At 43.2% G+C, this 26,019-nt stretch overlaps 1 protein-coding gene across 10 annotated transcripts in view; it reads left to right on the top strand.

Moving 5' to 3' along the window:
* Positions 1–26,019, top strand: part of LOC126267252 (protein bric-a-brac 1-like) — a 1,659,048-nt gene that overhangs the window by 163,835 nt on the left and 1,469,194 nt on the right. The window lies entirely within an intron of this gene.

Genomic DNA, 26,019 nt, shown 5'->3' with positions numbered 1-26,019 from the left:
ATCTATGGCGGGCTGGTAAATGCTCGATATCTATGGCGGGGATACGTAGGGATGAAGCAAGCCAGCAAGTAACTAGGCCATTACCAAAATAAGTCGGTAGGTATTGGAGGAAGAGCTTACATTTCTTAGATTCTTTCAGTTTACGTCTGCCTGACGCAGATGCTCTTCAGGATCGATGCCAGCGCGATTAGCGCCTATTTGTGGCACAGCGCATACAGCAAATGAACTCCTGTAATTTCTCTACCATCATATGCCCCCAAAATTGGTAGCTCCCCTCTAAACATCAGTTGAATTCTTCTCTTCTTCTGTAAGAATTTTATTGATTCCTCTTTGTCTGGCTTAGCACTGTTAGTTCTTCCTTTTCACTTGATGCTAGGTAAAGAATATTGTTAGGATTAGAGAAGGTTCATAATTTTGACCTCTGTTTCTTAGTTAGGAATTTATTTGTTAGTTGTTGAAGCTGAAACGGTCTGTAGACTTAACGATAAAAAGCTGGCGAGCAGGACTCGCGAACTACGGGTTATGTACAAACTTACAGACAATTCATCTACTTTGCGATTCGAAGATCTCGATGATTCTTGCCTGTTATTGACACTGATACCGACGAGTTGTCGGTCCTGGGAGTTTCAAGACTTTCGAGAACGTTTTCATTTTAAGGTTGAAATCAGGTAATAAATGACAGAAGAAATACGTTTTTCTTGTGATCTAAATACAAATTAAAAATTTTCGAATTTTTTCCTTTAGTTGTACTGTAAAACCTTGCCAAATTTCATAATTCTAGGTCAACGGGAAGTACCCTATTGGTTTTCATGAGAGAGTTTGCGAATATCAAAATATGTGACGTAAGTGGCCGTGTCTTTTGATTGCATTGAATTAGAAGCATACACTTACGACATCGCCAAGGGACCGTAGACCTTAGTATCTGTAAATTTTAACTTGGCACGTGTACCCTTCCTGAATAGAAGATTTTTGAACAGTCACACAGTCAAACGGATGGACGGACTGACAACAAAGTGATCCGTTTTTACCGATCCAGATACGAAACTCTTTAAGTAATTTGGAAGACATATTGTCGGAACTTCATTTAGTTATCTTCCAATCAGCTGCCAGTTATCCGTGCTATCCAGCCCCCACACCTGACAAACGACGACGCCATGTTCCAGCCAAAGCGACAATTTTCTTAGCAGCACCTCAGTTTTCCTTACCTTAAAATCATTTTTGATTTGGGTGTTTCTATACATATTATATATGTATAAGAATGTGTGTGCGTGTGCGTGCTTGTAGTGGGCTGTCTTTAACCAAACTTGGTACATACATGATAGATAGATACGTTACTGTTAGGCAACAATCGCGGAACGGGCAAGAGCCACCTGCCTAGCGTAATTCAAGAGATATGACGTCATAAACGTTTAGATGCATGAAAAACTGCTGCGTCAGGCATAACGTATAAATTTATTATTTCTTTCCTATTAACTCTGTCCGCAGCATATTTCACAGACGGTATCTATATATGCCGCTGAATTTGCGTACACAAATATATCGTTGTACGACACATAATTCTAGAGATTTGACGTCGTAAACACGGAGATGCGTGAAAAATTGCCGCATCATGCGTGAAGTATTAATATATTTATTCTTCGCTACTAAGAAACCCCTACGGTCAATCTAAGTAAATCTCTAACACCTGCGCCGGCCGCTATGGTTCTAGGCGCTTCAGTCCGGAACGGCGCGACTGCTACGGCGCAGGTTCGAATCCTTCCTCGGGCATGGATGTGTGTGATGTCCCTAGGTTAGCTAGTTTTAAGTAGTTCTAAGTCTAGGGGACTGATGACCTCAGATGTTAAGTCCCATAATGCCCAGAGCCATTTGAACCTAACACCGGGCAGCGCTTTTGAAAGCTTTCAACTGTGAAGGCCTAACGGCTGTAGGCGAAAATAATACCCATCTATAGAGCTATGAAGAGGTGATGGCATAGAGAGTTTTACAAAATCACATTGTAGACACGTGAAGGAGCTGGACCAACCGTACAGAAACTGTCTGTGGCCAACTGACACCCAGTCTACTGCAGGAATACATGTAAGATTTCGCTTCTAATGGAAATTTGGCAAAATGAATATCCGACTCATGCCGCGTTTGTCAGCTAGTTTAATTATAACTGCACTCCAGAATACAGACCAAACATAGTTCTTTTTATGAATGTAAAGTGAATAAAACAAAACTGAAACGCGTGTTAAAATTCTAAGTCTGCTGTAGCTCCAAAAGCTTAAATTAGTCAGTAATGTAGTTTTACTAGGAAGTCCGCATACGTGGTAGAGTAGTAAGCGTGTCTAACAGACATCTGGAGGACCCGGTATCGATTCCCTGTACTGCAGAGAGGATGTTTGGTTGGAGGACTGGGACAGAGTGCACAGAGCACCCACCGTAACGGCTATTGAGAAGCTACGTGAAAGAAAAATAGCGGCTGAATAGTCGTTAGCTGGGAGAGCGAGTGTGCTGGTTACATGCCGCGTTCAAATACGCTGTTAGAGTAAATGATTTGGTTCGCTGCCGATCAGGACTGCGTGGTTCTGAGGGTGTGATCGTGGATTTTGCCAGTTCCGGTAGGAAATTATTCGAACCATTAAGACTGGGAGCTGTCAGGGTTCAAATACTTGATAACAGCTCAACATAAAGTGTGAATCACGCTATACTACTATTGCCTTGCTTAATAAAAGCGTTCCCAAAGATGAAAGTTACGATACCAGTTGACATATTTCAACGCAGAAAGTACGAATCTGTTAACGCTAGTAAAAGTTGTATAGAAATTGAGAGACTATTGCTTCAAATATAGTTCTATAAATGATTTTTTCTCTTGTAATTTTTTTTATTTTCGTCTTTTTTACAGTCCTCACCCCTAAGTCAATTACCTATTAAATTTCAAAGAATGAATGACTTCATGACAGCTGGATCATCTTTGTGATGTTTTGGTATGAACTGTATGGACACCTATCCACGCAGCTTTTAGAAGATGGTACCGAAACAAAGACTTCGGAATTTGCAACCTAACCCTTAAACGTGCAGCCACACCATGCACAAAACATAATGGTGAAAATACCGACATAGATCAAGATATAATACGGAAGACGTAGCCGAAGAGCGGTCTGAGCATTTACGGCGGAAGTACAGGTTGGACAGAAATATGGAAACATCAAAAACACAATACATTACGATGTCTAATACGGAGTAGGAAACCCGTTGGCATTTAAAATAGCTTCTAGTCGTCTCGGAATGGATAAATACAGGTCATGTGTGTTTTTAAAGGAAATCTTACATGTTTCTTTCTGCACAATAAGGGCAAGCTTGGGTAACGATGATGGAGGGGGATAGCGATCATGCAGCCTTCTCTCCAAATTAGACCACAAACTCTCAATAATATTGAGATCGGGTGGCTGTGGTGGCCAGGGGAGATGCGACAATTCATTCTCGTGTTTACAAAACCAGACCTAGTCGATGCGAGCTGTGTAAACACGGGCCCAGTCTTTTGCAACACAGCATCACCGTATGGGAACAAACATTGCACCATGGGATGGGCCTGGTCAGCGAAAATTGTTACATAATCCTTGATAATAATGCGAATTTGCAGTCTATTCATGGAACGTGTGAATACGTCGGTATGGCTGCCTAAATCATCACCCAACCCCCGCCATGTTTCACTCTTGGGACGTAAAGCCGGCCAGAAGTTGAAAATAGTATGAAACAAGACTTATCCGACGAAATCACTTACTTCCATTGCTCCGTAGTGCAGGTTTTATGGCTTCGTCACCATGTTTTCCTGTTAACGGGCATTTGCGTCACTGATGTGTGGTTTTGGAATTACAGCTCGCTCTTCAGTTCCCTGTTTGTGGGGCTCCCGTCATGTTGTTTTGGTGGTGGCAGGATTTGTAAGTGCGAATTTCAGTTCTGCATTGATTTTTGCAGCTGTCTTCCTTTTACTCTACGCCACAATCCTATTCAGTGACTGTCCGCCACGATCACGCAATACGCATTTTTCACCATTTGTGATTCAGTGGACGATGTTTGCCCGCTTGCCCTCTACGCGGTGAATGTTGAAACACCGAACACTTCCGCTGCCTTGCCTACGGAAGCACCCACCATATGAGTACCAGCGCTTTTCCTACACTACTGAGACCACGACTGACCCTTACAGTATATTGAGAACATAGCACAGCTGCCGTTCTCAAATACAGCAGCGCAACCTTTAGACTTGGCTAGCATCTGTATCCGTGTTCAAGCAAGCATTTCCCGCGCTGGCTGTGTATTTTTGTCCAACTCCTGCATGTGCTTCTGAAGTGAGGCGAACACCAGTCTTTTCCTGAGGAGACAGCCTCAGCGCCTCTGTCGTATATGGAGAAATGAAGCTGGCAGCGGGTGGCGACACTTGCCTGCCGCCGCAATCAGGCCGAGCCGTGCGCCGTGCCTAACGAAGGACAGTCCGCAGCCGGCCGCTGTCGCAGCCAAGGTCGAGTTTCATTTTCTGCGCGTCATTAGTATTTTGATAATCACAGTGAGGTCGGATGTTTCATTTGGAGCGGGATGAGGCACACGGCACGCTTTGATTAACGGAGTGGACCGTATGCGTGCGTCGTAGCTGTTACCGGAATTCATTTGCCTCCTACGCTTCCCATTATGGACGGCTTGATCGAGTACATTAGAATATTGCTGGCAGCAGGAAGCGAACAATGGCCTCGCTTCTTTGCATCAGTAAGCGGTGAATCTACATTCAACTGAATTTTAATTTTGGCGAAAGCTTCGGATATTGAAGAAAAATTTCTTTAGATTTTGTCTTCAGCGACTGTTTCATAAAAGAATGTTTTCATCGTCAGATACAGTTTATTATGATGATCTGGAGGGCTTTAATAACAACGGAAGGAACTTTAAATTATTTTAATGACCGACTAAGAAGCTATCTTGGCAGTTGTCTAATAATGCCGTAGTAGGTACTCTTAGGTGTGAGGATGTGTTAATTTACAACAGTATTTACAACCCTCCTTCATTTGTCGTATAAAGTTAGGTGAAGCCTCTAGGATAGTAACGGAATAGAACTTACGTCGGAGTAACGCGTACATACTTTATTTATCTACTCTGATCGTATTGCATATACTGTTCTTGCAGTAATTTAATACAGTTCTAATCAGGTAGTAAAACTAACTCTAGTCAACGCGATATTAATTGAAATAAATGCTCTTAAATTTACAGGACGTCCCTAGAGGAATGGCCAATATTCAGTCCTATGAGAAACGATAATTCGAAGCAAAGGGTCTACAAACATAGGCTCTAAAATGCGTAGTTTAAGAGCTATGAACACTTGTTCCTCTTCGATACTGTGAAACACATCTACTGAACAAACGCTCATAGTTCTTTTAAGGTATGCATTTCAGAGTCCATGTCTGCTAGACTTGTTTGCCACGAATGATCGCTCTTGTCATATCCCTGAACATTGAGAATTGCTCCTGGAATACCCTGTATATATGTTGTAGCCATTATTAGTTACTCACGCTCCAAAATAGCTTTGGACTGCTCTTCTAGTTATGCGTGAACAGACCTCAGTACATATTATGATACTGTGGTCATAATTTTCAGTAATAACTTTGAGTATACGAGAAGATGCACTGAATGCAGTGACTTTTTAAGTAGGCACAGATGAAACTCGATGCTGTTCGTAACAGCACGACCAGATTTCCAGCTTACAAAAGTTAAACATTATCCTCAAGCTACAATCTAGTAATACCAAGTAACATGTCAGCAATTTATTATAATTATTAGGTAAGTAGTAATATCGACAAGTTACAATCTACCGTTTACTAACGATCATCGTTAACGTTTATACTAGAGAAGCGGAATCATTGTGATGTTCCTTGATATGGTCTTGATTCATAGTATTCTATGAATTTGCCATATTTCTCGTTAATTTTCTAAACTACCTCGGTTTTATTAATATTTTTAGTTCGTAGAGCAGTCTGTTCTAGTGGTGATCTGTTGTAGTGAACCATGGTCTTTCGAACCAAGCGAGCTGGTAGTGGGATAGATGGATTCCCAACTTAGATATTTAATTGGACCCTTTTCTCGTCATTAACAATTACTAAATTCGTTCAGCTTGAATTCTCCATGCAGGCGTACACCATGTGACATTGAACGGCGACGTAATTAAATACTTCGATTAGTGCTGCTAACACAATACAGCTTTGCTACTATAACATTAGCTATCGAAATTGTCCTCCTTCAAAATTATTTTTGCGCGTCCCAAAGACCTAAAAGGCCAATACGGTACAGGATAACTGCGCGAATCTTATTTTGGAACATCTTCAACGTTAGCCGGCCGGAGTGGCCGAGCGGTTCTAGGCGCTGCAGATGTGTGTGATGTCCTTAGGTTAGTTCGGTTTAACTAGTTTTAAGTTCTAGGGGACTGATGGCCTCAGAAGTTAAGTCCCATATCTCCTTGTTTCACAGGCATTGAACGGTCACAGTCAAAATTTCTGTCCATGGCGTTCAAAATGGTTCAAATGGCTCTCAGCACTATGGGACTTAACTTCTGAGGTCATCAGTCCCCTAGAACTTAGAGCTACTTAAACCTAACTAACCTAAGGACATCACACACATCCATGCCCGAGGCAGGATTCGAACCTGCGACCGTAGCGGTCGCGCGGTTCCAGACTGTAACGCCTAGAACCGCTCGGCTACTCCGGCCGGCATGGCGTTCAGTATATAAATTATTTTACACGAACTATTACTTATCACACGGTGCCCCTTAGTACAATTTAATTATCTTCTCTCCAAGAAATACCGGCCGACATTTAAACATTATCCCGTTGCTTGCACCCCATATGCATCTGCTTTGGGAAATACTGTGTAAAGTACCGGCTAAATTAATAAATTTATTTATGTATATTTAATGTACCTATGTTAGAAATTTATGGAGAATCATATTAGTCACCCACAGAAAGTCAATAACGGCTTTGCCAAAGGCTCAATATTGATACTATCGTGTACTTTGACAGTTAGAGAGAGAACCTAGGAAGTCGCGTTCGCTGATTGCCGCAAGATCTTAGCTGTAACACCGGATCTACAGTGTGTGGGAATATTAACTCGTTCGTAGAGTCTCCAAACGATGGGCACATAAGAGATTACCTGCTTCCTAAATGATAAGCTGGCCTGAAAAGGAATCCATGTACTTTTCATAAATATCTATCCTCGCCGTAACTAAATACAAAAATAACTGAAAACTGGTTTTAATAAAATATTGTCATGGAAGAAAGGCATTGGAGTAGAGACATAAGAGCAGTTAAACCGTACATTCCCAACCATATCAATGGGTAGTACTTTAGCAGGTTCGCTCCTTTGATTTGGTGCTGGTTTGCATTTAACTGCTGAAAGTTGCTCCTAATTCTGGGTGAAGAGTTTGGAAAAAACCATACTTAGTAATACGTATAGAGTGGGAGCTAATGTTAGTGTCTTAGCACAATTAAGGTTTTTAGTTTGTTGTACACCATCTCCTTAACTTTGATATATAGTTGGATTCATTCATGAGTGTAACAAGATACAAGAGAAAAAGTAATTACCAAAACATATTTGAGACATACTTTTTCGGGTCGTATGACTCGGCTCTGCTCTTGAATATGATTGTATGAAAGACATCGGGTATGTATAGCTTCATCCAAATCTCGGTTATCCAAGTTACCGAATATAATGGGAGTTTGTCTGAACGTATTTAGAACTCATTACGGCAAGTGCATTTCGTTCCTATGCTGATGAGAATAGTCAGCAGCAAGTAGTGCTATCTCATCTCGTACAGTGACAACCAGGCGAATTGCTATTTGCGACTAATTACCAAAAAGACTCTCTCCAAAGACTGCATTTTATAAAATTTGACAAATACAGACAATGATGCCTGGTGCTTACGTACGTATGCAAATCAATTTTTTGGAAACTAGTCCGCGGTCTAAGACAGGAAAGTACGACCGAGACCATTGTCTAATCCCCAGAACACCGATGACACGTCGTCTAGTTTGTGAGGTTTTTTTATGTTCGCCATATAATTATTTTGTTAAGTATGTAGCAGTTGTCAGCAGATATGTAAGTCAAATGATAAATAAATCAGTTATTATATATCTGGTTAAAGTGCTTAACTTGTACTGACTGAATAAATCAGTTCAGAGGGATGAAGGCAGGGCCTTGCCACTTTCAACTGGACCTGTACTACAGTTTATGTGAGGTACAGAATGGAGAAGAAAGTGAAGGGATGGGTGGACATTCGTGTCTTCCAGCCACATAGATCATTGCAGTAATGCAGTGGCGAAAGTTGATAATTTGTGCCGGAGCGGAACTCTAACCCAGCTTTAAAGCTTCTCATGAGTGGTTGCCGTAACCGCTTCGACCATCCGGACACGGCCTTTGACCGAGTCAGATTTCCAACTTATTGCACGCTGCAAGAAGGCGTCCCCCGTCCATTGAATTCTCTACTCGCAAATCCTGATTTCCGTAGGAGTTCAGGAGATATTTGTCTATTCACCCTGAAGCAAACATCGAGGTATTGCCCCCCCCCCCCCCTCTTTTTCTCATAAATGTATGTATCAGAGTGAACACCACTCAAATACACTGCCGGAAAAAAATTAGTACACCTGGAAAGACGATTTCCATTTTGATCGTATGACAGCATATGCCACCTGGGGGATAGCACATGTACTGATAATAGTTTCATTGTCGTCCGCAAACAAATAGCATAGTGGCATAGCTTCCAGAGCGCCATCTGTGTCTACCCTTTAATATGGAATTCTCAGAGCCAGAAGACCAAATGTGATGCAGACATGTGAAGCAAGCAGGCACCCATGTCATTGAGACGCACTCGTGGTTCCTGCAGCCAACTGAGCGAGTTTGAAAGGGGTCAGATTGTAGCCTTCCAAATTGCAGGGTGGCCCTTTCGGAGAATATCCATACACGTTGGACGTGCTGCAATGCTGGTATCAGTGTCACGTGACTGTTCTGACGCCCGCGGAAGAGGTTCTGGACGTCCACGCAGCACAGACGTCAGCCAGGATCGTCGTTTTGTATGGGCAGCAGAGGCAGATTGTACATCTAGCACAGCACAGATGTGCCAACACGAACTGTTGCGAACCGGTTACTAGCAGTGGGAATGCGGGCACACACACCTCTAGTCCGACTTCCACTCACGCTACAACATCGACGTGCACGGCTCGACTGGTGCCGCACAGAATCACTTGGAATTGCGCGCATTGGTTTTCAGCGATGAAAGCAGATTCGGTCTGCACCCAAGTGGTGGTCTTCCGCGCGTACGACGTAGACCTGGTGAGCGCTGTCTCGTAGAGTGCATTCGTCCAAGCCACAATGACGATACCCCAAACCTTATAGTCTGGCCTGCGATAAGGTACAAACCTCGTTCTGTAGGTGGCGTTAACCAGCCCTCGGTACGTGTATAATGTTGTTAAACTCCTTCTTTTGCCATTCTTGCAACCGGAAGGTGATGTGTGGTTCCAACAGAATGATGTTCACGCACACAATGCCCGTGAAAATCAAGTGCTCTGCAAGACGTGTAGTAACTTCACTGGCCAGCACGACCTCAGAACTTGTATCCAATCAAGCACGTATGGGATACGATAGTAGATGGTGGGAGGAGAAGCAACTCGTGCGAGTAGTCAACCAACGGTTGTTACAGAACTACGTGAACAGGTCAAGCAAGCACGGCACAGGGTGTTCCAGGACAGTATTCGCCATCTATACGATCGACTGGATGCCAGAGTCAGTGCCTGCATTGTCACCCATGGAGGCAACACCTCTTACTAATATGGGTGTTTCAGCATGGTACAACAACTGGTACCTCAGAACCGCTTGTGCTTCTGATCCGTAAATGTAATCATTTTATTTACTCCATATACACGGTGGCAACAATAGATCTTAAGTGAACTGGAAACATCTAAAATGTATACTATTTTTTCCGGCAGTTTATATAAATTTCTATTGTAAAATACTATAGTGTTCAGTGCACCCTTAGGATTGACGATAGCGCTAATTTGCTACTGCGCTTAAGCAGTGAAGCGAATAAATGAAATAACGGCAGTGGATCACAAATACCATAAGTGACGATAAAGAACGGACTTGAGAAGCAATTGCGACTGTACGTAGACGGTCGACTGTGTACCGGACGGCCGCTGGCGAGCGGCGCCAGCCACGCTACGGTGCGGCCCTGGACAGCCCTGCGCGCGGCGCCAGTTGCGAGAGCTCTCGAGCCGCAGCACAATACCGCATCTGCCCTCGTAATGAACTCTTTATTGCTGCTGCTGCCCACCAACCAGGCAGCCGGCGGCCGAGTTGCTATCGGCCACGCTGCCGCGCGCTCGCTTCCCCTGCCGCTGCCCCTGTCCCGTCCCCCCTGCCGCGGCTTCGCTCTTGCGGCAGACTGCAACTTGTACCCCTGCTCTTGTCGGCGTGTCCACAGCGTGCGGCTTCAAGGCGGTCAAGGAACCTAACCCTACAGTTACTCTACAGCGACCGTTGAGCGTCGAAAAACTACGGTGGCACAATATATTCGTTCTAATGGCTGCTTCAGTTTTTCATCTAGACCAGCAGTTCCGAACTAAGACCTGGGGGAACCCCTTTTAGCAGCATTAGTTGCATGCTCCGTGTGTCATATGTAAACATTTTGTGGAAATGATGTGGAACGAATTAGTTTGCAGACATAATCGGAAGTATTCGCATTGGACATTGCTACGAGATGTGGCCACCGATCGCCTTTATGATGTCTGGCGCACTGTCAGTGCCGTTTGTGAATATCCATGGAGAAGGCAGACCATTCTTCCTTAAGGGCCGAAATCAAAAAACCTTTCAGATGTTGGACGCTGCGATCTGCAGTGAAGTCGACATTCTGACTCATCCCAAAAATATTCCATTAGGTTCTGGTCAACTCTCTAGGCAGGCCAGTCCATTTCAGGAAAGTTATTGTGTGCCAACCATTACCTCACAGATGCTGTTTGAGGACAATGAGGTGACCACAACCTAACCACAAAAATCACACCCATACCGTAATACCACCTTCTCCGTCCATCGCTGTTGGTACAATGCATGATGGCAGCTAACAGTTTACATCGTCCGGAAATTCGCCAAGCCCAGACTCTCCCATAGGATTGCCACAGAGTATAGTGTGACCTATCACTCCATATCACTCGTTTCCAGTCGTTTACTGTACAGTGGCGTCTCTCTTTACAACAGTTCAGGCTTCGCTTGGCATTGGGCACGGAAATGTGTGGCACTCGAGAAGCTGGCACAGGCATGTGCTGGACTGCTGGTAGCACTCAGGAACTCAAGATTGACTCCTTCAGTTGATTTTGTGCGTTTTTTTTTGCAACCACCCTCCGCAGTGCTCGACGGTCTTGTGTTTGATATTAGTATACCTGTGGGTGTTTCCTCACGTTTTCACTCCACAGTCACATCAACATCAGCGTTTACATCTGCATCAGTATTGGGTAACCACCATTTAATGCATGACGGAGGGTATCTTGTACCATGCCCTAACGAATAGGCCCGCACATGAATTATCTCGATGTCTTCCTCTAATCCGACTTGGTGGAGATTCCAAAACAGTCGAATATTACTCAAGAGCGGATCGCACTGGTGTTCTTTACGCGGTCTTCTTTAGAGATATTCACACTTTCCTAAAATTGCCCCAATAGATGACCGTTTATCATCGCTACTATTGTTCTTACGTGCTAGTCCATTTCATATCACATCATGAACAATCGACACGGACAGCTTCAGAAGGGTTGAAACGTTCCTGATTGATTCGTTACTCTTGTGACATCCGCTGACTACTCCTCGTTCGAAGTCGCTTAGTTCTCTTGAGCGACCCATTCTGCTGTCACTACGGACAATAAAGGACAGAAAAGGAAAATATTTGAAACTAGAAAGCAAAAATATAAAAATTAAAATAGAGATTAGAAATAATAAATAGAAATTAAGAAACAGTTGTTGGTACAAGTTATTTAAAGTAAGTATTTAGAAATAAAAAAGTAAGATGGAAAATAATATATCGTGTATATACGATGTGTTTGTTATTTGTTACCGTACACCTTCCACTCACAATCTAAGCTGAAGGTTAGGTAGCTGGGATTTTTGTAAGTCGCGAAGTCGCAGGTTCTAATCATGCCTCGGGCATGGATGTGTGTGATGTCCTTAGGTTAGTTAGGTTTAAGTAGTTCCAAGTTCTGGGGGACTGATGACCTTAGAAGTTAAGTCCCATAGTACTCAGAGCCATAAAATATGTTAAATAATACGCAAAATATGTTAAATAATACGTTATTTATAAAGTGGATAAATAAAAGTTTGTGGAAGCTTCCATTTTCTCAGTTTTCCTAAAGAAACTGGGAATGTTGTTGAAGAAGCTTCTGTCCCATCGTACACATTCGGTGATATACAAAGTGCTCCTGTCAAGTTTCAAATGCCCAGGAAAAAAAACTACAGTAGATATGATAATGACATTGCACCATGCACCAGAGAATATCCTAGAACTTATTTATTGATCATCACTACATCTCTACAGGCGAACCGTTTGTAGCAAGAAGAATACCGAGTCTGTATTCAATTTCTTGCCGTGTTCTTCCTAGCAAGTCCTTTGTCACTGTAGTAATCACATCCGTGATACGGCGTCTAACGTAGGAATATCGTCCACTTTAGTCGCATACACGAGGTCCTTCACGAATCTCCAGAAGAAGAAATCCGGCGAAATAGTGTTGGGGGGAACGTGGTGGCCGGGCAGTACGTACTCCGCGTACGGTCCAGCGATTGGGAAATTTCGTATCGAGAAAGTTGCGAAGAGACGTTGACCAATAAGACGGAGCTCCATCTTATTGAAAGATGATGATGGGTTGCAAATCTTGTTTGTATCTGAGGATATACAGACTTCTCCAACATGTCAAGATACACTGACCCATTCACTGTGTTTCCTGCGAAGAAGAACGATCCAAAAATCCTGCTGCGCATCAGGTTCAAATGGCTCTGAGCACTATGGGACTTAACGTCAGAGGTCATCAGTCGCCTAGAACTTAGAACTACTTAAACCTAAATAACCTAAGGACATCACACACACATCCGTGCTCGAGGGAGGATTCGACCTGCGACCATAGCAGCAGCGCGGTTCCGGACTGCAGCGCCTAGAACCGCTCGGTCACACCGACCGGTTCCCGCATCAGGCGTTCAGTTCAGGGCTGTCACGTTCAAATGGTTCTGTGCACTATGGGACTCAACTGCTGAGGTCATAAGTCCCCTAGAACTTAGAACTAGTTAAACCTAACTAATCTAAGGACATCACACACTTCCATGCCCGAGGCAGGATTGGAACCTGCGACCGTAGCGGTCTCGCGGTTCCAGACTGCAGCGCCTAGAACCGCACGGCCACTTCGGCCGGCCGGGCTGTCACGAATATCGTCAATGATTGCGTGCAGATATTGCGAGGCCCAAATAAGAATATTCTACTGATTAACTGTTCCCGATACATGGAAGGTTGCGTCATCTGAAAATAAACATCTTTCCAGAAATCCAGCATTCATGTCAATACGCTGCAGCACGTGCGTAGGAAATGGTTGTCGGCATGGTTTATCGTTTGGCATCAGATGTTGCAAATTTGCACTTTACATATAACCTTTGGGGTTGGTGCACTACACGATGCAATGTTGCTCGAGGTACATTGAGTTGCCTAAATGCCCACTGAATTGACGTAGCCGCACAAATGAAGAAACGCTTATCTGATGTCCTCCGCTGTCTTTTCTAAAACACTACGACGTGCACAGCCTGACTGTTTCAGAACACTCTCAGTTGCCAGAAACTTAAGATACCATTTTTTAATTGTATCCCACATCAGGTGAAACACATCCATACAACCTACGATTATTCCTTTGCACAGCAGTCGGCGATTTTGTTTCTGCAAACCACACTACGGCTTGTGCGCGCTGCTGTGGAGTCGCCAGTTTCACCTCCTGCGATCTTGCTATGCTCTGGCGGCAATAGTTGGCACATCTGACGAGGGAATATATACTCTTTGTGACGCTCTAGTACATGGAGTAATGTCATTATCATATTTACTGCAGTTTTTTCCTCTGGCCTTTAAAATGTGGCTGGTTTGAAAGGAACACGATATATTTGCGTATGATGACAATTCAGTTTAACAAATATTATAGTTTGTACTGTTTTAGCAGTATTGAAAATTCTTAAATCTTTGAATTTTAAATGATCTTTCGTTTCAGGATTTAATTACAAGGGATCCACTTTAATAGGAGATTCAGAAACGCCACAGAATTTTGACGAAGATATCTTACGTCTTCTGGTATCCATACTATACCATGCAGTTTTACTAAACGGCATGAACATTAATTGTTTTGAGGCTTGGCCGGAGGCCAAAAGGGCCTTAAGAAAGGGTCCTAAGTCGTGTTTGTCTTGATGGAAAACGATAATTAAAGGGAAATCATTGACATGAATACCGAATTAAAATTGATCCACTGAAGACCACGAAATGTTGAGGATGTTATAAAATTATGCAGCTTCTTCTTTTCATGTAACTTCGATTTGCGAGCCACGTGGCCCTGTGTCTGTCATATTCTAAAGCAGACGGTAGGTCGCGTGTCGCCATGCGGGTACCACGTGCCGCGTGCTTACGTCATCGAACGTGGTGCGGGCTAAGTGGGGCCTCAAGCTTCACTCTGGCCAATCTAAAAATTAGCCGTACTCCATTAACGGAACAAGACAAATTTGTGGTTGGTCTAGGTCCATATAGGAGTTGATGAGCTTAGTAACGTAGTTTGAGTCTTAAATACACATTTTTAATGTAAAAAATGAAAATCGTCAAAACTCAGATCGCGCAGTGAAGTCGATATACAAGAGCAGGATACACCATGAGATGCGACAAATGTATATAACATCATCAAAACAACGAAACAAGTGTAAGATCAATCTGCTAAAAAATGTGTAAGTTAAGAGAGTAACAAATGCTGATATAGTACGCTTATCAAGCGTTTTTGAGAAAACGAGCATCAAAGTTTCGTGAGCTTGTTGAATACAGTATGAGAGCGCCCGCAGTCGAGCATCCGAGCATCGGCGTTCACACAACCGACTATCGTGTTTTTGTTTCCAAGAAGGAAGCGGGCGACCAATGTACACTCTGACGATTATACCACCGAAATGTTCATCCTGGAATCGGCGTTGAGATGTATACTCTTATCGTAGTTTCTGAACCGAGTGCAAAATATTTCTACACACTTCCAGGTCCGAAGAGACCTATAATCCGGTAAGGGAAACGTCCATCTACTCTCGCTAGTAATGGGTCAGTTGACAATTTTGATACTCGTTTGTTTCTTGAAATACGTGAAGTTTTCGTTCCTCATTTTTTTCTGAACTTCTTTTTGTCCCTGTCGTTAACAGTGAACACAGCAAATGAATTCACTAAAGTGTATTTCGCATTTTATCACTAGTCGAATATTTCTCAGTCATCTAGGACTGCATGATGCATCAGCGGATAATTCGTGCGCATTCAAGTAATGTGGCTTTTTTTAGTCAGCAGATGGATATTTTTATCAATGTCAGTAGTTTTCAAGGGTCCGCTAATCTCTTTTGTCACTTACCGGTGCGCCGACAAACAAGGGGATCACTTTCACTGGTTTAGTCCAGAGTCGCCTCAGTTAGCTTGTCGGCTCCTCGTATCTAACAAGTTTTTCAAATTGTTACCCGTGAATTCTGGTGCTGCCATCTAGGATGAAGACGCGCGCTCCCTTCTCTCCCGCCTCCCCAACCCCATCCCCGCGGTGTCGGAGGCTAGAATACACTTGCGGTTGTTCCTTGACTGCCATACTTTAACGTTGAGAATTCTGTTGTTATTAGGGCACTGGTCACGTGTAGCGCATTTCACAGCCTCTATGACTTACTTCTGGTTCTCTTTCAAGGTTTGACCTGGACTTCTTTAAATTTCTCAGAAGTGCAGACCGTTGGAGGGACACATTTTGTGGTACAAAATCTATCCATATTCCGCTGTGATCTACTGCACCAACTATCAGGGCGACTTTACGTTCGCAACCAAAAGACGAGCGTACGGTGTGGTAACCAGTACGTCGTGGGAGCGTCGTCATGTACAGTCACGGTTGTAGCCTCGTGACAAAGCAGTGATCGCTTTGCTGATGCATTGAGCTGTAACCTTCCCATGTGTTTCGAGGAGTAGGCGGCTGTCCAGTGCGGAGCACCGCGATTCTGGGCAATGATGACTGTGCCAGGTAGCCTTTGCTGAGGCGAAGTGACGCCCTGGGTACGGCCTTCGATCACAGTGTGTAGCATCAGGACGTGCGATCCTCAAAGAAACAGATCAAACTTACCCATACCGGTGGCTATGTCAACTCGGCCCTCTCAGCAGATAGAAACCAAGATTGTAATGCACAGGCTTACAACTTCATGGCGTTTCCATCTTTGGCTACGCCGTGGCTTGAGAATGAGACAAGGATAAGTGAAGGTGGACAGTTCACTCAGTTCTTGATATGCTTCAGAACTGACGGAGAATCGTTTGCAACAGTGAGCAACTGTTTTACGTTGAAATTATTGAGTATAGGTCCGGAGAAGTTGTTGCAATAAAGTAAATCAGAAATGGATCTTTGTTGTTCAAAACTAACTGATCACAGCCACTTCAGACCTGTGACAACATCGGAGATGAACCAGTTACCATCTCCCCTCATAACGATGTCAACAGGAATCAAGGTGTCAGCTTCCATCTGGACGTAATGCTACAAACAGATGAAGGATGGTCTTCTAGAGCGGTGTGGAGTCCATTTTGTTCGTTGCATCCAGAGAAAACGTATGGATAATAGTGTAGACACTGCAGCTTTCATCCTAGACTTAGATGGCATGTTTTACTGAGAAAGTTAAGTCATGTTTCGTATGTGTAATGTGAAGCCTTAGTTCTTCCTCATGTGAGGTGTTCTTGGTGGCAAAGGTGTGGACACATGTGAACAGCTCCCTAGATGTATGAGTTGCCCAGAAACCCCCCCCTCGTTCGCTGACGTGTTCAGTTTCAAGAGGGAGAGATTGCCTGTCTTACCAAGATGCTAAGAAAAAATTTGCATTATATTCGATATGACGTCGAACTAACATTTTATCAAAATCAACATCTAGAGAAACGTCTGGCCCTAGTCACATGTGAGTGTCCAATTTCCATTGACTGAAAGGACATCAGCTCCCTAGGCCCCAAACCTGCCAATGTGCCTCACTCCAAGGACGAAAAAGACCAAACATTGTCTGACTGAACCAGAAGTCAAGCCACGAAAATGTTCATACAAACCGAAATTAAACGGAGAAAAGAAGGAAAAATTGGAAGTTAAACCAAATTCTGCTGCTCCAGTCGGTCGAGCCCCCATCCACCCCCTCTCCGTCAGAGAGGTCGGCCATATGAGTACCGATGAAGAATCACACTTATAGGTGGAACACAACTCAGCAGGAAAGTACTTCGTACGTCAATTTCCCTTCGCTGCTTTCTCAGATCTCATTCAGACGTTCTTTCAGTGGGACTCTAATGGCATCGCCACCTGGCGGAGCCCCATCAACGCTGGAGTTTGCGTGGCAGTTCAGGAGTCTTGGTTCTGAGACACCCAACCTCTATATATTAAGAATTACAAATTCTGTTATAAAAAATCCCGTTAATATTGAGGGGGCGTGTGGAGGTGTCTGCACGCTCAGTCTCTTCGACACCTTCAGTGGGCACGTGTCACTAACCACTGTGTTACAAGTTGTGGCTGTTCGTGTCTACCTGTCAATTGGGGTAAGAGTATGTAATGTCTATCTACGCCCCAGGCAGATTTATACCGCATCAGGAACTAGGGGAGCTGGTGCAACAGCTGCCTCCATTCTTGCTCCCAGTGTCCACAATCCTCTATGGGGCATTGAAACCGTATCTAGCAGGGACCAAGTAATACGAGGGTCGGTCAAAAAGTAATGCCTCCCATTTTTTTTCTACTTAAAAAAATTAAGTTAAGTGAAAAATTTGAATTTGGCGCCATTCCTCAAACCTTCTTCTGCAATCCACTGCAGTAGTAACTTTCTGTGTCAACAGGTGGCAGCACAGCAGAAGTTTGTAAGATGGCCGACATCGATGTTCGTTTGAGACAGCGTTGTGTGATTGAATTCTTGAATGCAGAAGGTGAAACGCCCATACGCATTCATGAAAGACTGAAGAAGGTGTATGGTGTTGTGACAGTGGATGTCAGCACTGTTAGACGATGGGTTCGTCGTTGTAAGGAAGCTGAAGGGCAAACACCGTTGACTGACGAAAAGCGGAGCGGCAGGCCGGTGAGTGCAGTGACTCCACACAACATTCAGCAAGTTGATGACATCATTCGTGGTGACCGTCGGGTGACTGCAGATGAAGTGTGTCGCATTATTTCTCTTAGTAAAGGCAGTGTGATCACGATTATTAAACAATTGGGGTACTCAAAAGTTTGTGCACGGTGGGTTCCAAGAATGTTACCGATCAGAATAAAGAGGCAAGGAAAACAATAGCCTCCCAACACTTGCAGCGCTTCCGTTTGGAGGGAGATGAGTTTCTGAAAAAAATTGTGACCGGGGACGAAACATGGGTGCATTTTTTTGAACCCGAATCAAAGAGGCAGTCAATGGAATGGCGTCACACAAGCTCGCCGAGGAAGAAAAAATTCAAAACTGTGCGATCGGTAGGGAAAGTTATGGCAACAGTTTTCTGGGATACAGTGGGTGTTATTCTGGTTGATTTTTTGGAGCAGGGATGCACAATAAATTCTGTTCAATACGTCACAACCCTCAAAAAACTTAAAGCACGTCTTCAGCGAGTTCGCCCAACAAAATCAATGGCAGATGTTCTTCTTTTGCATGACAATGCAAGACCACACACCAGTCGTCACACCTCTGACGAGATTGTCAAAATTGGATGGGAAGTTTTGCCTCATCCCCCATACAGCCCTGACCTGGCACCATCAGACTTCCATCTGTTCAGGCCACTAAAAGAAGCTCATCGTGGGATTCATTTTGAAGATGAGGAGGCCGTCAAAACATCCGTGCGTCAATGGCTTAGGAAGCAGAGCTGTGATTTTTACCGTGCTGGGATACATGCCCTTGTTCAAAGATGGACCAAAACTGTAGAGATGGGCGGAGATTACATTGAAAAATGACAAAATGATCCTCAATGTTGTGGTTTTCAACCTATGTAATTGCATTTAAATTTCCTGACAATTAAACGTAGAAAAAAAATAGGAGGCATTACTTTTTGACTGACCCTCGTAGAACAATTAAATACAGAATTTGAACTTTGCTTATAACAATGGAACTGCAACAGGTCTCAGTACGGTCGATTGAACATACTCAGACATGTATCATAGTCAGCAGCCTTGGTATCTTATTCTTGATCCAGTGGCATGTCCATGGTGATCTCTGCCATAGCGACCACTTTCCTATCATTGTCTCTTTCTCAATGCAGCGACCAACTGAACATGAATAACATTGGTCGCTTCTAAAAGCCAGTTGGCTAGCTTTCACCTACAAAGCAATTTCGAAAGCAGACAACAGGAATGACATTATTATTATTATTATTATTATTATTATTATTATTATTATTATTCCTATCCTGAGACCGGGAAAAGAACCTCCAATTTTGACTAATTATCGGCCAATCCCTCTAACGAATGGTGTGTGTAAATTATACGAAAGAATCGTCAACCGACGACGATGTTGTTCTCTGGAAGCCAGAGAAACCCTGGAGCCGCCAGTTCTCCTTTTCTCGTTCCCAATTTCAAGTGTAGCGAGGGATTGAAACCAATAAAGAATAATAATAGAATGGCAATGTAAATGATCCACAATTGTAATGTCCGATATATTGCGTTCCATCTTTCGATCCTTCTGATGTCGGAAATCCCAATGTAATGTTGCATGTTCGTTTACGACAAGTTTTTCTGGCTTGTGATCCCACCAGTTCCTTTCCACCGTCATATGGTAACTGCGATACGTTCCAGGGGATAATTGATGCTGCACCACTGTGCCTCTGCTTCTGATTAGTCTGAGCAATCTTTTTGCAACACCTCAAGATATGATCAACTGTTTCATCAGTTTCTTTCTGGAGTCTACTCTTTGGGTTTTCTGCTTTCTTGGTTGACAACTTTACTTCTGGTGGCTTGTTTCTATGCAGCAGAAATCAGTACTCCAGTTTCCTTCTTTAGGCTTCCGTTGGTCATGCAAGACAAGTCTTATCTACTTCGTCTTTAACATGCTTTATTGTGCAGGCTCTCACTTTTCCATTGGAGCACAGCTTTCCGGTACTGATATTTGGTTCGTTGTACATGGAGAAGCTTTCTGTTGTTCGCTTCAATCAGAGCTGATTCTTTACTGTCTTTTCACGACTGCCAGTGCGTGCTTGTCTTCTTCCATTTCCTGAAGGAAAATGATTCGTCGTAGCGATAAAGTGTTTGGTGTATAAAAAAAAAGACCAGCCTGGAACACAGTACGGGGAGATTACTTGTCTACTGCCTTTGCTGGTTGCGCTAAAGCCACTGCACGACGGTTAGTGCTTTCGTATGGTATTCAACAGGCTCGTAAAACTTTTAACGTCGATAACGAAATATCAGCAGGTGTATACTTCCCCAGAACCAAACGGAAAAATGAAGAAAATCGTCAGGTGCAGCCAAGTGAGGAAATATGGAGAGCCAAGATCATTGAACATTAACAAAGGGCGAGTGTGTGTTCGGTGATTCCACTGAACTACGGGCAAAGTAGACAGACCATTTCAGGTGCTTGTTCAGAATGATGATTCGAGTAACACACATTGGTGCACTAACATGGCTTCTGTGGATTGAGAGGGTAGCAACAACGCTTGTGATTACTGATCTGATGTAGTAGTTCCCTGGTTAAAATGCAACTTAGTAACTATTTTGGATTAAGTAAAATGGAATCCTGATATAATGCATCGAAGAGTAGCACCAAATGAAATGCCTCAGGGGTGAAGATACTAGACACGCTTTCGCCAGAGGTAAGTTTCACGTCTGGCCATCCTGATTTAGATAGTTCTTGATTTTTGTGAACAACCTAAAGCTTACAGCAGAATAAGTCCTTCAACATGACCAATGCAAATTCCTTCACCATCGTTCCGCTACTGAGCTTGTGCTCAGACGACAGACTCTTCCTTCCCTTCGCTAAAAAATCTTACGTAATTTATATTCTCACAACAGTTTTCAAATAGGCTTTACTTGTTGAAGAATGTCAACCAGTGGCGTTTCTAGGCGGCAGCTCGAGCATTTAAAACGGATTCCATTTGTCGACTCTCCGTCCGGCGACGCCACATGGTGTCGTGAGCATAGTACCGCGCAGTTGCCGGCGATAGCACTCACGTATCTTTTGCATTCTGTTGGTGTTTTGTTTAGGTAACAATAAGTTAAACACGTCAACATGTTTTGTTTTTGTTTTTATAAGTACTTGCGCCCTTTCATCATGGCAGACGAAAGAGACGATACTATTATTTACGATGAATGCTCGGGCGTCTTATCTGACGTTCCGGACGGCTTGGCCGATTAGGAAGAAGGCATTGGATATAAAAAACCTGAAAGCGAAGCTGAATCGTCGGAAGATAGTGAAATACTTTCAAGAAGAATTCGGCGAGCGCTACGGTTGCCAATTGATTCGGATGAATCAGACGAAGAAGACAGTGCACAGTGATCAGACTTTGGTTTACCGAGGACCAGTAATAAACTTGAAGGATCTCCGGGTACAAACATATTTCTCAAAGACACACAGAGCGTCGAGGATATCGTAGAATTATATATCGGGAGCGATCTACTTGAATATATCAGCAACGAAGCCAACAAGTACTACAGTCAAAATTGCAATAGAAGCAAACTAGATAACAAAAATGCCAAATTTGTCGACGGTACGGGACCGGAACTTAGAAAAAGGTTTGGGCTTGCTATCCTAATGGGAATTGTAAAAAAAAAAAAAAAAAAAAAAAAAAAAAAAAAAAAAAAAAAAACAAACAAGGGTCGATTATTATTTGTCAACGAATCCGTTGACACACATGCCGATACTTGGCAAAACGTTGTCCCGCAACCGAGTCAGACAAATATTATCATTTTCGCATTTTTCCGACAGCAACAATAAACCGGATAATGCCGATCAGCTTTTCAAAGTGCAATTCGTAATTGATCATTTTTCCAAAAAGTTTAAAGAAACTTTATGTCAAAACATCTTAATTGATGAAGGAATGATACTGTGGCGTGGACGGTTAAATTTTAAAGTTTACAATCCGTCGAAAATCACGAAATATTGCATACTCATTCGGATGCTGTGTGATTCGAGTACGGGATACATTTCTTCATTCAAGATATATTCCGGCGATGGACAGCCTTTAGGAAAAACAGTGATGTTACTATTGACACCTTCTTACGGAAAGTGGCATCAGCTCTACATGGATAATTATTATAAATATGGAACTAGCAGAGAAATTACTAGAAAAGAAAATTCGAGTTTGTAGAACGATACGTCAAAGTAGAGGATTTCCGGAAAATTTAAAGCGCGCAAAAGGTCAATGTGTTTGAATCTTGTCATCAACGGAAAGGTGAATTACTCTCACAGGTATGTAGAGCTTCGAAAACTAAAACGATACGAATGATCTCTAGAATACATTATGCCACTTTGACCGACGCTCAGAGAAAAGAAGAAAAACCAGTTACACAACAACAAAAAACCTGAAAGTGTATTAGACTACAACAAATACATGAAAGGAGTTTTACCCTATATACAGAAAAACTATAAAATGGTCAAAAAAGGTATGCATGTACCTCTTTAATTGCGCATTATTTAATGCATTCTTTGAATGTCAATATTTCAATACAGAACACAGAAGTCTCCGATCTCACGATTTTTTATTGAAAATGTCTGATTAGTGGATAAAAGACCATGTACCTGCTTCTGAGCAAAACTTGGAGGTTGCCACTACATCGCATACGTCTCATGATGATCCGGTTGACAGACTTTCCGGTCACATAAAGTAACACCAACTAATACTTATTTGCGAAAAGAATAAACGAAAACGAAGAAACTGACATGTATGTTCCAAAAACAAAAAAGAACAACAACAAAGTTAATGTGCAAGTCTTGTGGAGTTGCATTACATCTCGGAGACTGTATTGCTGCATATCATGTGAAAGAGAAATACTAAGTATCAAAGACAATACAAATAAACAAATATATAAAGCAAACAAATTTTGTATTTATTTACGCATGTATATCTTCGAAATTTCATGAAAGGTGGGGAACATGGTTGAGAACTTATGAGAACTAACGATGAGATTAGTAAAACTTAACAATTTAAAATCTCCCGATAATGTCTCGAACGGCCGGCGACAAGCCAAGTCATCCGAATTAGCGCTGCCGGCGCCAAGGGAATAGGTTTGTATGAGACGTGCGGACTGCAAAGTGTCAATAATGCGGTGCTCAATCGCGCGACGAACTTCAGCACTAAGCCTGGTCTACTCCGTATACACCTACTGCGCAACAATCTTGTTGACAGTGCTGGGTCTAAAATTATAGACTTCCCTTTACATATGCCAGTGAGGATCGTTACTGGGTGCATTAAGTCTACTCCACTGCATTGGCTGTCAACATTCAGCCACATAGCTCCATACCCTCTAAGCAGACATTAAGCACTCACAAAGGAAAATCATGGACAATCCTGAACTGCCCTTCCAGCATAGTATAACACGACTGGCAATAAATCGTCCACGATCTCGAAACCCACCCTGGCCCTTTGTTCAACAGCTCGTTGGCGACAGCTTCAGGCTTAGTTGCAAATGGTTGGTGTTGTGGAATGGGAAAGTTCCGTATATCAACGTGATCTAATTCATCCCTCAGAAATGCCCAGTGATTTTGAGCGTCCTCGTTAGATGTGGAAAAGTTAAAACAGACATCGCATGGTACACTACTTGTGCAGAAAATCTACACAAGTGGGGAAAAATCCAGCACCAAACTGCGACTGTCATCTTGTCGAAGAATGTCAGCCGAGAACAGACCTTTGTGACGCAATGGAGTACTTGGTATCAACTTGTGGCCTGAGTAGATAGCTGCAACCGATCTTATGTTTATAATTTACTCGTGTTGTTTTGAATACTTGCTTGTACCGTGTCGGTCATACGCTGAATAAAGTAAATACATAACAAGTAATTTTTGTCAGAATCGATTACTACATCTGCAGTCTTCACGTAAATGCGATTTACACCATTAGTTTCCAGGCAGAAGCTGCTTTAGACAGCAGTGTTGGGGAATGATAGCCACTGGCGACTAGTAGTTAACGATGAAACTGTACGTGCACAGGAAAACGCAGCGAGAAACAGATAAAATTCAGGTTTTTATAGCCGTATTAAAGTTCGTATGAGTACTTCAGGATACGAGATGGATACCTATCTTAACACTAGATGGTAATGTTGATTTTGGAAGCAACTAGCAATATGGGAAGGTTTGTATTCGGACGCGAACGATGGCCGACCGCACATCGCATGAGCTGGACACACAATGGAAGCAATCCTACACTCCCTCCCACTACCATCCCCTCCCCTCTCTCTCTCTCTCTCTCTCTCTCTCTCTCTCTCTCTCTCTCTCTCTCTTCCTCCCCTCTCCCTCTCTCCGTACCTGATAGAACCGCGCAAGCCGGATTACAAATAGATACATATATTAAGGCGAGATTGAATCAGCTCGTCGAATGTAGGCGCACAATACAACCATCGATCGCGCCTCGCTATTCTGTGGAGACAAATATTATTCAAAGCTGGCATTCCGAGCTGGCATCTTTCCGCGGCATTAATTACCGGGGTTGTTGCGTCATGCGCTACCGCTCCGTGCGCAAATCTGATATTTGTGAAAGCGCCGCTATCGGACTGCGCCACGACCGATGGCGTCGCATTCCTGTTGATTAGTTTTCTTTTTCCTTGGATTTTTTGTTTTTTATTTTAGGTTGTCCAGGCCATCTTGCTGCATGCGTCGTTAAGTTACAAGTTTTGATAGCAGACGGCCATCTTCCCTTCTAGTGGAACCTGTTGTTTTTTTCGGATTTCTGCAGTAGGGCATCGATACAGCAGCAAACACAACAGTAATCCAGCATACATTCAATAGAAAGAAAGGTGATTGTGTAGGCAAATTGTTTATTATAGATCAGTTTCAGTGAGTAAGTGTGTCACTACGAATCCTAATGTTCTCGATTCAGTCGTCGGTCATTCTGTGGTTCTCCCGTCACTTATCGTTTCTTTTTTATTTTTCTAATTCAATTCTGATGTGTATTGTGAAAGTCGGATATGCTAAGCTTCGTTGTTATGAGTTTACTTTAAAATTTACTTTTAAGGATACATACTGCGCAAGTCACTCTACATTCCGTGGTTTAAGTCAGTTTGTATCTTAGCATGTCATTCCCTCTCCTGTTCTACCGCAAATGGAGCGAGGGGAAAAATGATTGTCTGAATTTGCCTCTGTACTAGCCCTTCTTGTGTACGTGAAATGAACATTCGAGGCAGCAGAACCATTCTGCAGTGTGTCGCAACTACTCATTCTCTAACCTTACTCAATAACGTTTCGTCAAAAGACCGTCAGCCTCCGTTTGTGGAAATATGAATCTCGAGGATTGAGCATTACCGTAAGGCTCTCATGAGCCTTCAATCGACCGGTAACATATCTAGCAACACTCCTCTAAATTGCTTCGAAGTTCACGCTTAAACCAAACACTCACACAGTACTCAAGAGGGTGTCGCACGAGCAAAGACCATCCTGCCGTTATCGACCGCGTTGGTGGAGGAATGGAGAGCCCTACTACAAGGATTGCTTACCGAATTTGTGTCTAGCATGGGAGCATGTAGCAGAGAGTCCGCCGCTGTCCGTGGTGGTCTCACATCCTGTTAAGAACCATGTCCCGCCTTTGTGATGTCCAGGGGACCATCATGAGTGCGGTGTCTTCAGTGT

This window comes from Schistocerca gregaria, chromosome 4 (genome assembly GCF_023897955.1).
Source record: "Schistocerca gregaria isolate iqSchGreg1 chromosome 4, iqSchGreg1.2, whole genome shotgun sequence".
NCBI classification, from domain to species: domain Eukaryota; kingdom Metazoa; phylum Arthropoda; class Insecta; order Orthoptera; family Acrididae; genus Schistocerca; species Schistocerca gregaria.
The sequence above is the reverse complement of the archived record's forward strand: the minus strand, read 5'-3'. Positions and strand labels throughout refer to the sequence as shown.